Below are 11,433 nucleotides of genomic sequence, written 5' to 3' on the forward strand. Positions count from 1 at the left end.
ATTGGTTTTGTGAAGTTTATTGAGCCTGTGGAATAGATTCTCCAGTGTTTGTTAACATTATTTTGCATTGCACTGGAATGGGTCTCATAGGTTGTCACACAAATCCGGTGGTCAGTAGTTGCTTTTCAAATGGTTCTAATAGTGATGCTCTAGGACTATTGTAAGCCCTTTTACATGTCCTTCTGATTAATCTATAACAGTACACTAAAGCTTGTAGTTTCTTAGTCAAGAAAACTGCAGAATGGGTATAGTCTCCTTCCCCTCCTTTAATTATGCAGTTAGTGAATTCATGGCCTGAAGCATGTAATGACTGTTTCCCATAACTGGCACACCACTAGGGTAAATGGTTACATTGATTACCATTCCTTATGTAAAATGAACGGGGAATCTGTGCTCCCTCCAATTTTTCTTGAAAATGAGAAAACAAACTATAAGCAAAATCTTGCTGGTATGTTAACAAGCATAAGGAATGGCTCATGACTGACATTGTATTGATTTCAGTAGGATTTGCTTTGTTCCTCAGTTACTCTTTGTCCCAGTTTTCTGGTCTCACTTTCAAACTATTTGGGAGATTGAAGTGAAGTAGCCATCTTTTATTTCAAAAGCATGCGGTCAGGCAGTGTATTAGCTTCCGGGGTTTCTGATTTACGCTGTATTCCAAGGTTCAGTATATTTGTGGTGTGTGAAGAATCATGAAGCCTTTTAAATACTCCCCCAAATGTAATCATACTCACAGAAGTAAAGGTGATGATCATGGTGGGGTTGAAAGTCTATAATAATTGAGCCCGGTGTTTCACCTCCGGCTCCTAATAATTAAATTCAGGCTCCAATTGTTTCCCTAACAGAGACCCAGTCAAGCTCCAGAGGGACTCCTCTGCCAGAAAACATTCCTTTGGGCAATCTTACTTCATTTACTGCATGTTGTGAAGTATTTTATTCTTCTGCAGAACATGAAGGTGAGGACATTAACCCTGAGCCTATTTCCAGAGGCAAATTTGTTCAGCATACTAATATACCACCTCCCTTCACCCTCCTTTTGTAATTGAAGTTTACCTGACAAATAATTGAAGTTTCTAGTACCAATTCAGGGATCTTTCAGCACTTCTAGGTACTTACTCCTCCCAGACCCACCTGTGAACCAAGACGTTGAGGCTCCTCTTTTACATTAGCAGAAGAATGCTACCATGCATGAGGCACGCCACGACTGAACCACCGCCCCCCACCACCACCCTCCGCGACTGGACCCCGATCAGCACCGAAGACACCATCCGCACGATGAACTCCATCCACTCCGGATCTCCGACCGACCCCTGCCCTCACCACGTCTTCAACAAGGCCGACGCCGTCATCGCACCCCACCTGCGGGACATCATCAACACCTCCTTCGACACCGCTACCTTCGGGAGAGTTGGAAGCACGTCGAACTCAGCGCTCTACTAAAGAAGCCATCAGCCGACCCCACCGACCTCAAGAACTACCGCCCCATCTCGCTTCTCCCGTTTCCTGCAAAAGTCATCGAGAAGACCGTCAACAAGCAGCTGGCCGCCTTCCTCGAGACGAACGGATCCCTCGACCTCTCGCAGTCTGGCTTCCGGGCCAACCACAGCACCGAGACCGCCCTGATCGCAGCCACCGATGACATCCGAGCCCTGCTCGACAATGGAGAAACAGCGGCCCTCATCCTCCTAGACCTCTCCGCGGCCTTCGACACTGTCTGCCACCGCACCCTAGTGCAGCGCCTCAGCAACGTCGGAATCCAGGGGAAGGCACTGGAATGGATCATCTCGTTCCTCGCCGGAAGGACACAGAGAGTCCGCCTCCCCCCGTTCAGATCAGAAGCCACCGAAGTCATCTGCGGCGTTCCTCAGGGCTCCTCGCTCAGCCCAACCCTCTTCAACGTCTACTTGAGCCCCCTTGCGCCCATCGCACGCCAACACAACCTCAACATCATCTCCTACGCCGACGACACCCAGATGATCCTCTCCCTCACCAACGACCCCGCAACCGCCGGAGCCAACCTGCATGAAGGGATGACAGAAGTAGCCAAGTGGATGATGAACAGCCGCCTGAAACTGAACTCGGACAAGACAGAGGTCCTCATCCTGGGATCCTCACCCTCCGCCTGGGATGACTCCTGGTGGCCCCCCGCCCTGGGCAGCGCACCCAAACCAACAGACCACGCACGCAACCTGGGCTTCATCCTGGACTCCTCCCTCTCCTTGTCCAGACAAGTCAACGCTGTCTCCTCATTGTGCTTCAACATCCTGCGCATGCTACGTAAGATCTTCCGGTGGATCCCCACCGAGACCAGGAAGACGGTCACCCAGGCCCTCGTCACCAGCCGATTGGACTATGGCAACTCCCTCTACGCCGGATCCACCACCAAACTCCAGAAGAGACTCCAGCGGATCCAGAATGCCTCAGCACGACTCATCCTGGACATCCCCCATCGCAGCCACATCTCCGGACACCTGAGAGATCTGCACTGGCTCCCGGTCAACAAGAGAATCACCTTCCGTCTCCTCACCCACGCACACAAAGCCCTGCACAACCAAGGACCAGCATACCTCAACAGCCGCCTCAACTTCTACGCTCCCACACGCCAGCTTCGATCGTCCAGCCACGCCCTCGCCGGTGTCCCCCGGATCCGAAGAGCCACCACTGGAGGAAGGTCCTTCTCCTACCTGGCCGCCAAGACTTGGAACTCCCTCCCGACCCACCTCCGCCTGACCCAGGACCACCTTGCTTTCAGGAAACAGCTCAAGACCTGGCTGTTCGAGCAGTAGCAGACCCCCCCTCCCCCAGCGCCTTGAGACCCTCCGGGTGAGTAGTGCGCTATATAAATGCATTGATTGATTGATTCATTGACCATGCTCAGATTTCTTTCTAATTTCTCATTTTCTAACTGTGCTTCATTTCTAAATCTGGATACTATCTTGAGAATCCTGGTAGAATATACTTGTGGCTACTGATAAAGGTACAGTGACTAGACCCAGAAGTAAGCACATGGAGCCAACTCTTAAGAAACGTTATGCTGGACTGAATTTCAGACTTTCAAACAATTTGTGCAGCTCTCTTGGCCAGAATGAAACTTCAGGTCATGTTCCTTTCGGATGTAAACTATGAAGGACTCTAAGCAGAGGATTTTTCCTACAGGAGGCAGCATGCCAGCAGATCTGTTTATGAGACTGGGAGAACGAATGAGCTCAGAAAGCATTTCTTTTGAAATTACCATTTGGAGATTCTGTTCTGTTTGAGGGTCAACTTTATGAACTTTTGCAAAGGGCATGTACAAATCAGAAGCATTTCTTGATCAGCAAGAGTCAGCCTAAAACTGTTGAAACATCCCAGGACATATCTTAAAGTCATCATCCGTGGCAATTTTGCCCCCCTGCTCAATGAGCCAATTCCTGTCTTCATCTTTCTGAGTGTAAAGCAATGGTCAATCAGCTGCCTCGCCAAGTATTTCTGACTATACTGAGCACACCTCTTCTCATGGTCACACGGGGGCTGGCTAGCTCTCATCTGTCAGGTTTGGAAAAACACTGTTTCAGACACTGGGGTGCAAGGAGTAACGAGGCATGGTTACTCTCTGGACTTCACCTCCATTCCTCCACATTTTGACCCAATGCCCACTCCTTGACAATGAGCTCCTTCCACATTGATTGCTCCATTACAGGAGATTGCGCAATTACTACAAAAAGGTTCTGTGATGCCTTTTCTCCCCCAGAAGAGAACAGTAAAGGGGTCTATTTGATGGTTTATCTAGTTTTGAAGTCTTCATGCAATTACTCTCTAATTTTCAACTTAAAACCACTGATCAATTTCATCAAGACAAACCACTTCAATCTGGACACATTGCAGTTTATTATTCTGTTAATTCCAAAAGGAGAGTGGTTAATATCCATTGATTTGCAAGATGTTTATCTTCACATCCTAATTTACCTATTTCATTACCAATTCCTGAGATTATTTTTGAAGGGGTTACTCTGGCTGTTTTATGTGTTCAGATTTAGTCTCATAGCACCTCTGGGCTTTTTTTTTTTTTTTTGCCAAGGTCGTGGCTCCTTTTGTGGCAGCCCTGACAATACCGATATCCTACACCAACCTTATCCTGATACACGGTTGATAGAATGGATGAGTCAATCTCTTGCCTTCATAGATTTCTTATCCCTTTTCTGAAATCTCGCGTGACTCCAATATCTAGAATAAATTGGATCTTGATTCAGGGCACTTTGAAAGCTATCTGCATTCAGGAGCTGTGAACCTTGAGACTGCATCAGCATTTATATGCCTTGCTGACCCAGAAATGCGCTTTGGCTATGAATGGTTCTTGGTTCATGAGTCTTGGTAAGTCCAGGTCTTGGCATTAGTTCTTGGGTGGGACAATGCAAGCCCCTTGGGGCTCTTTTCTTCATTCTGCAGGCCTTCTGTGTCTTCATGGTGCCATGGGCTCACCTGCATCTGGATCCCCTCACCCAGTATTTTCTTCATTTTGGAACCTGCCTCCAAGGAGTTTGATCTATTGAGTACAGTAACCAGAAGCATTCTGGAGGCTTTCCAGTGGTGGTTACAGCCACAAAACGTCATTGGAGGTGTTCCTCTGTTACTTCCAACACTGTTAATGTTTACTGCAAATACTAGTAATTAAGGTTTGGGTGCAACTTTAGAGACTCTCTCAGTGAAAGCAATGTGGCTTTCTTCTGAAATGACACACTCCTCCAATTTAAAGGAACTTGCATATGTTCTTGGTGCTCTTCTTTGGTTTGCTCCCCATTTACAGGGCTAGGCAATTATTTGACACTCTGTGGCAAAGTAACATATCAATCCTTCATGAGGAAGAAGGTTCATCATACCTAGCCTCTCTGGCATTCCGTAGTACCATCTCCATGATCGGATCCACGACTGTCACCCCATCACAAGACTTATTCGCCTAACTCTCTCATTACTACATTGACAAAATCAGCATCATCTACAGCAATGTTGCACTCCACTGAACCAATTCACCCTTGCTGCTTCCAACACAACAAACCTCTCCATTCACTCTGGATCTCCATCGGATGCCTGCCCACATTTCCTCTTCACCAAAGGACTCTATACCATCTACGCCACACCCTCCAAGATATTCAATGACGCCCCCAACTCAGCCATCTTCCCGGATGCCTGTAAACATCCCACCTTACTACCCCTTCTGAATAAACCCTTATAATTCCTGAAGACTAGGAAACTATCAACCTATCTCACTGCTTTCGTACCCAGTTAAAGTCCCGGCAAAACGATTCTGCAAACAACTGGCAGTCAAAGTCAACAACAAGAACTTCCTTGACTCCACTCAATCTGGATTCAGGTCCAACCACAACCCCAACAATGCCTTCATCTCAGTCACCAACATCTGCATGATCATAAACAGAGGAGACACCAAGTCATTCATCCTTCATAATGTTTCAGCCGCATGTAACACAATCTCCCACCCATCTGTTTCCAACATCATCATGAAGCCATCATATGTGGACCTGTTCTTCAATGGATCAGCTACATCTTCACTGGCGGCACCCAGTCGGTTGGCCTGCCACCATACACCTCAGTTGTCACAAACCTGGTATACAGAGTCCCGCAAGAATCCTCACTCAGACCCACACTGTTCAACACCTACATGGCATCTCTCTCCAACATCAGCTGAACCCATGGAAACACTATTATCTTGTGAAACAATGACACCCACCTCCTCATCCTTTCCTTTTTTTTTTTTTTTTAATATTTTTTTTATTTTATATTTTTCTTTGTTACAACAATTAATTATGAGCATTCCAAATACAACAAGCATTGAATATTGAAAATTAAATTATACAATAGACTTTTGGCCAAACACAAAGTACACAGTAATATAAGTCTTCTAAGGTTAAAAAACATAGTCTAAGATCAATGAAGAAGGAGCCAAAAACAAACATTTAACATCAAGAATAAAGGCTACTGCTTCCCTCTACCCCTAGCTATTCCTTCTTTGGCCCTCTTTCCATTTGCATAGTGGCTCCCAGATTCTTCTCCCCAACCGTCTTCCACTCCTTCCCTTCCGGGCAAAAATTTTTTCCTCTATATTATATGCATATAGAGTGTTTGCCAGCCAGCATTGCATATTCGGAGGGTTTTTATCAAGCCATGCCCTGGCTATTGTTAGTCTATAGACAGCCATTACTACAAAAAGGAATTCAGCATATTCAGCATATTGTGTCTGCACATCGTCGCTCACCCCTAACATAATCAAGGCTGGCGTAAGTGTTATCGCAATATCCAATGAGTTCGCCAAAAACCCCTCAATTTCCCTAATCAAAGTTCTTAGCTGTGGGCATGAAGCAAAGATGTGTACACTATCTGCTTCCAATTCATTACATCTGGGACAATTGATTCCTTGATTCCCACCCCATTTAGCAATCTTTGCCGGTGTAAAGTACAAAGAGTACAATGTTTTGTAATGCTGCGATTGCAGCGGGGCAGCACATAATATCGTTGATCCAAATTTCAATGAGTCATAAAAGTATCTTGGATCAATACCCAATTTATCTTCCCATTTTTTACTAAATTTATCTAAATCATCCTGCTTGTCTTTCACCAATGCTGCATAAAGAGATTTAATGGTACAATCTCCTGACAGTTTTATTTTCTCCAATATATCAACTTTATTAAAGCCTGCCGGACCCCCGACTTTGTTGTTGAGGAAACTTCTAACCTGTAGGTATTTGAAAAATCCCCTATTATCTAGCCCATATTTTCCTCGCAACTCTGAAAATTGCATAAAGCCATCTTGTGCATACAAGTCTCCAATTTGTGTAACCCCCTTTAGTGCCCACTCTGCCATAATATAGTCTCCGAAAATTTCCTTTGGTAGTGACCTATTGTTATTTATTAAAACATATCTGTTGTATCTCCCAAGTTTTACCCTCTTCAAAAATGCATTCCATGTCGTAACGGCTGCCTTAACAGTTTTAAACTTAGTCCTCTTGAAGTAACTGTAATCAATACACTTTAAAAAACAGTTCTCTGCATTTACCCCAAGGGTTACAGCGTACACATCTGTAGACATTTTCTGGATTCTATCGTCGTCAGGGTTTCCACCAATAAGACCTTGAATATATTGCAGCACACAGGCCATATAATATAAACGAAAATCTGGTGCCCCCCACCCCCCATTTTCTCTAGGGAGTGTCATGTACCTATAAGCTCTCCGGGTTTTACCTTGGGCCCAAATAAACCTATTACATATAGCCTCTATGCAATTAAACCAACTGGCTTCAATCAACAATGGTACAGCCCTAAATACATACAAAAATTTTGGTAAAATCAGCATTTTGATGATATTTGTACAGCCAACTAGCGACAGGTGCAGATTGTTCATTCTATCTAGATCTTTTTTCATTTGAGTTATCAAGGGATCCATATTATTCTCCACGATTTTACTTATCTCTGCCGTCATTTGTACCCCTAGATAAGTTGCCGTATTTGTCACTCTTCCATCATTACACCTTACCCACTGGTTTTTAACTATCTGCGTCTTAGTTGTATTCAGCTTATACCCAGAAAACTTGCCAAACCTCTCAGCTTCCGATTCAATTACCCTAATGGCGGCTACTGGTTCTGGAGTCAAAATAGCAACGTCATCCGCATAAGCTAGTGATTTAAGTCTACACCCGTTTATTACTAATGGCAATATTTGCTGATTCATTTCCAATTTGCGAATATAAGGGTCAAGGTACAAAGCGAACAGTAAGGGAGAAGAGGGACAACCCTGTCTTGTGCCTCTCTGGATGTTAACTACGTCTGTGTAGCCTCTACTGACTCTTATCTTGGCAGTCGGGGCTATATATAGCGTTTGCATAGCCTTTATAAAACCTGGTCCTATGCCGTGCCACCTTAAAGCTTCCCACAAATATCCCCATGAGACCCTGTCAAAGGCCTTTTCAGCGTCAAGAAGCACCGCTGCCATTGGATCTTCCAGGATATCTGCAGCATCGAATGCCGTAATTACCTGCCTAGTGTGGTGGGTTGTCCCTCTCCCTGGGATAAATCCATGCTGAGAGGGTATAACTAAGGATTCGATTTTCTTAGATAGTCTTTTTGCCATTATTTTTGAGAACACCTTTGCATCGGCATTCATCAAAGTGATGGGCCGGTAGGAGCCTGGGACGTCTGGTGGTTTACCTTTTTTAGGAATAACTATGATGTCCGCACCACCCCAGGAACATGGAACAGTTTCACCCAGTTGTGCTAACTCCATTATTTTAAACATATCGACTAATAGAGGGGTCTGAAATACCTTATAAAATTCAACTGGGATTTGGTCTGGGCCAGCAGCCTTCCCAGATGGGAGTTCCTTCAGTGCTTCTACAAATTCCTCCACCTTAAACTTTTCTTCCAGCTCGATTCTGTCTGACTCCTCCAGGTGTGATGGCTCAATATCCCTCAGGTATGCCCTCATATCCTCCTCACATCCGTGCCCATCTGCCTGATACAATTCCATATAAAACTGCCTAAAGACTTCCTTAATCTGCTCTGTACCTTTAACTTTAATTCCGTGACTATTTTTCATCTCCTTAATATCAGCCATCCCATCTCTCTGTCTAGCTCGCACCGCTAAAATATGCCCCACCCTTTCGCTGAGTTCATATGCCTTTTCTTTATTGGCTAGATATTTCTCCACCGTCTTTTTTGCCATCCCTTCCATGACTACTGCTTTAAGGGCAACTAATTTTAGCAAAATCTGCTCCACTGGCGTATGTGCTTGTATGGCCAACATAAGCTCCTCCTCTGCCTCCCTGACTACTTCATTATTTCTTTCTAATTCCTCCCTTTCTCTTCTTTGTGATCTGATAACGTAGCTTAAGGTCTCTCCTCTTATACCAGCTTTAAAAGCATCCCACACAATTCCCGGTGATGAAGTACCTCTATTGATTGTCCAAAATTCATTAATCCATACCACCATCCTTTCCCTATATTCACTATCCTGAAGGAGTGCTCTATCAAATGTCCACTGTGTCGGCTCCTTATTTCTCCTTTGCCCAATATTTACATCTAATACGAGTGGGCTGTGATCTGATATGATCCTAGGTTCTCTTACTATCCTTGCACCTGGTATCAGCCCTCTTGTTATTAAAAAATAATCCAACCTGACTAAAATCTGATGTGGTGCTGAGAAGAAAGTACTCCCGTCGAGATTCGGATGGCAGTATACCCAAGGATCCTCTAAAGAGTTGTTCTTTACTAAGTCTGCTAGGGCCCTATAAGTTCTTTTTTTCCTCCCCGAGTACTTCCTATTAGGGTCTAAAAAGCTACTATCTAAGTCATGAATATTCAGATCACCACATAGTATAATAGGCTCAGGCCAACGAGCAAGTTCTGTGTCTAGAAATTGTAAAATATCTGGATCGTCTCCAGTAGAGCCATACACTGAAACAAGTGTGAAAGTTTCCCCCCTAAACAGTAGTTCAACTATAGCCCATCTCCCCCAGTTATCCTCCAACTTTCTCTTAACTATTATATCCTGTTTCCTCCCCAATATCGCCACTCCTCTTGTTTTAGTGTTCTGATTGGTTTTTGCCAACACCTTAAAGCCTAGTTGGTCAAGTAAGCAGGCCTTGGTCCCCTCTATATGTGTTTCCTGGATACACGCTAAGTCTGGTTTAAAAGATTTTAACAGTGCCGCTGTTTTTAGCCTCTTATTGATCTCATTAAGTCCACAAATATTAATTGATACAATTCTACAGGACATTTATACTTCTTGACATTACCATTTCCCAATTTAACCAGCCGGAATTAATAAATACCCGTAGGTTGTGTACCTCAATCCCTACAACCTTTTTTTTTAAATAAAGCCTTTTTTACCTCCTTTTACCACACCATAACTGTGCCCATAACCGTCCTGTATGTCTCTCCCCTCCCCTCCCCCCTCCCCCCCTTGCCCCCCGCCCTTTGGGAACCCCCCCCCCCTCTCTACAGGCAAATAGGCCAATCCTGGCATATGTGTAGCTGACCGTACTCTGCAGTGTCGCTACTCTCTCCCATCCTTTCTAGTCCTCTTTTCGATAGTGCCAAATGAACCATTTGGCGCTACCTTCTAACCGACTTATGGAGTTTTTGGTGGAGTTCTCCGGGGAGACTGTGATGGGGTTCTGGTTTTTGCTCCCCTCTCTTTCCCTTTGTTGGTTTCTTCGATTTCTGCCCGATATTCTGCCGCTTTTATCTCAGATGTAAACATTTTAACATAGCCTTTCCTGATAACTTTCAATCTAGATGGAAACAAGAGATATGCTTCTGCCCCTTGCTTCTGGAAAGGTCCAATCATCTGTCTTAATTTCCACCTTCTTTCCACGGTGACGTGGCAGAAATCTGGCCTCGAAAAGAAAGTATTTCCATCCACTGTAATTCTTGAGTCAGGTCTAGCTTTATCGATTATCTCCTGTCTTGCTAGGAAGTTACCCAAAAAAACCAGCATTGCTCTTGGAAGTTCCTTCTCTTGTCCTCCCCGGGTTTTCTTTTTGTACAGTGGGTACCTATGTGCTCTTTGCACCTCCACATCCCATTGCCATTTTGAGTCAGGAAAGGCCTCTTCCAAGATCCTAACCACGTACCCTCTAGGATCCTGTCCCTCTTTTCCCTCCTCCAGACCCAAAAGTCTCACATTGTTCCTTCTTTGACGATTTTCAAAGCTTTCTAGCTTCCACTGGAGGTCTTCAACCACTTTTTCTTGATCCGTCTTAAAAGTCTGCCAATCTGTCACTTCGTCTTCCACCCTACTTGTCCTCTCTTCCACTTGTAAAACTCTTTCCTCAACCTCTTCCTGTTTTCTACTTACTTTCCTTAATGACAGTTGCAGTTTTTTTGTGTCTCTTTTCGCCCTTCTGCTCTCAGTTCTTGCCTCCTTTTGCATCTGCTTCAGGGTTCCAAACAGCATTTCTAGGGTTACCCTTTGGTTATCCTGCCTTCCCTCCTTTTCCCCTCCTTCCTGCTCACTTTCTTTGTAGGTCTCTGAAGTAGCGGCATAGTCCCATGATAGCTTCTTAGACATGCTACTTCTTGAGTCTCTTCCGCTTCTTCCGCTTCTTGTCTTCGCTCCTAGAGTACCCTTTTTCTTTTTTGTGTCTAATTCACTGGGACTGTTACTAATGTCCGAGTCAGGAGTACATTCAGTCCCACTTTCCTCTTCCTCTGTTTCCATCTCACTTGGTTCTGATGAGTCTGTGCCCTCATTAACCGAGAAAAACTCGGGTGAGCCTCCCCTCGCACTTCTGTCTGGGCTTTTATTATTTCTCCCCAAGTCCGGATTCAGACATAGCCCGTTCTGTAGCCCCTGCTGTTCCGTTAGACTCTGCGTACTGCCCCAGCTTGCCTCAGTAGCCTTCGGATGATTATTAAGCAGTTCTGCCTCTACTGACAGGAGAGCGT

Source organism: Lissotriton vulgaris, chromosome 1_1 (assembly GCF_964263255.1).
Source record: "Lissotriton vulgaris chromosome 1_1, aLisVul1.2, whole genome shotgun sequence".
Classification (NCBI taxonomy): domain Eukaryota; kingdom Metazoa; phylum Chordata; class Amphibia; order Caudata; family Salamandridae; genus Lissotriton; species Lissotriton vulgaris.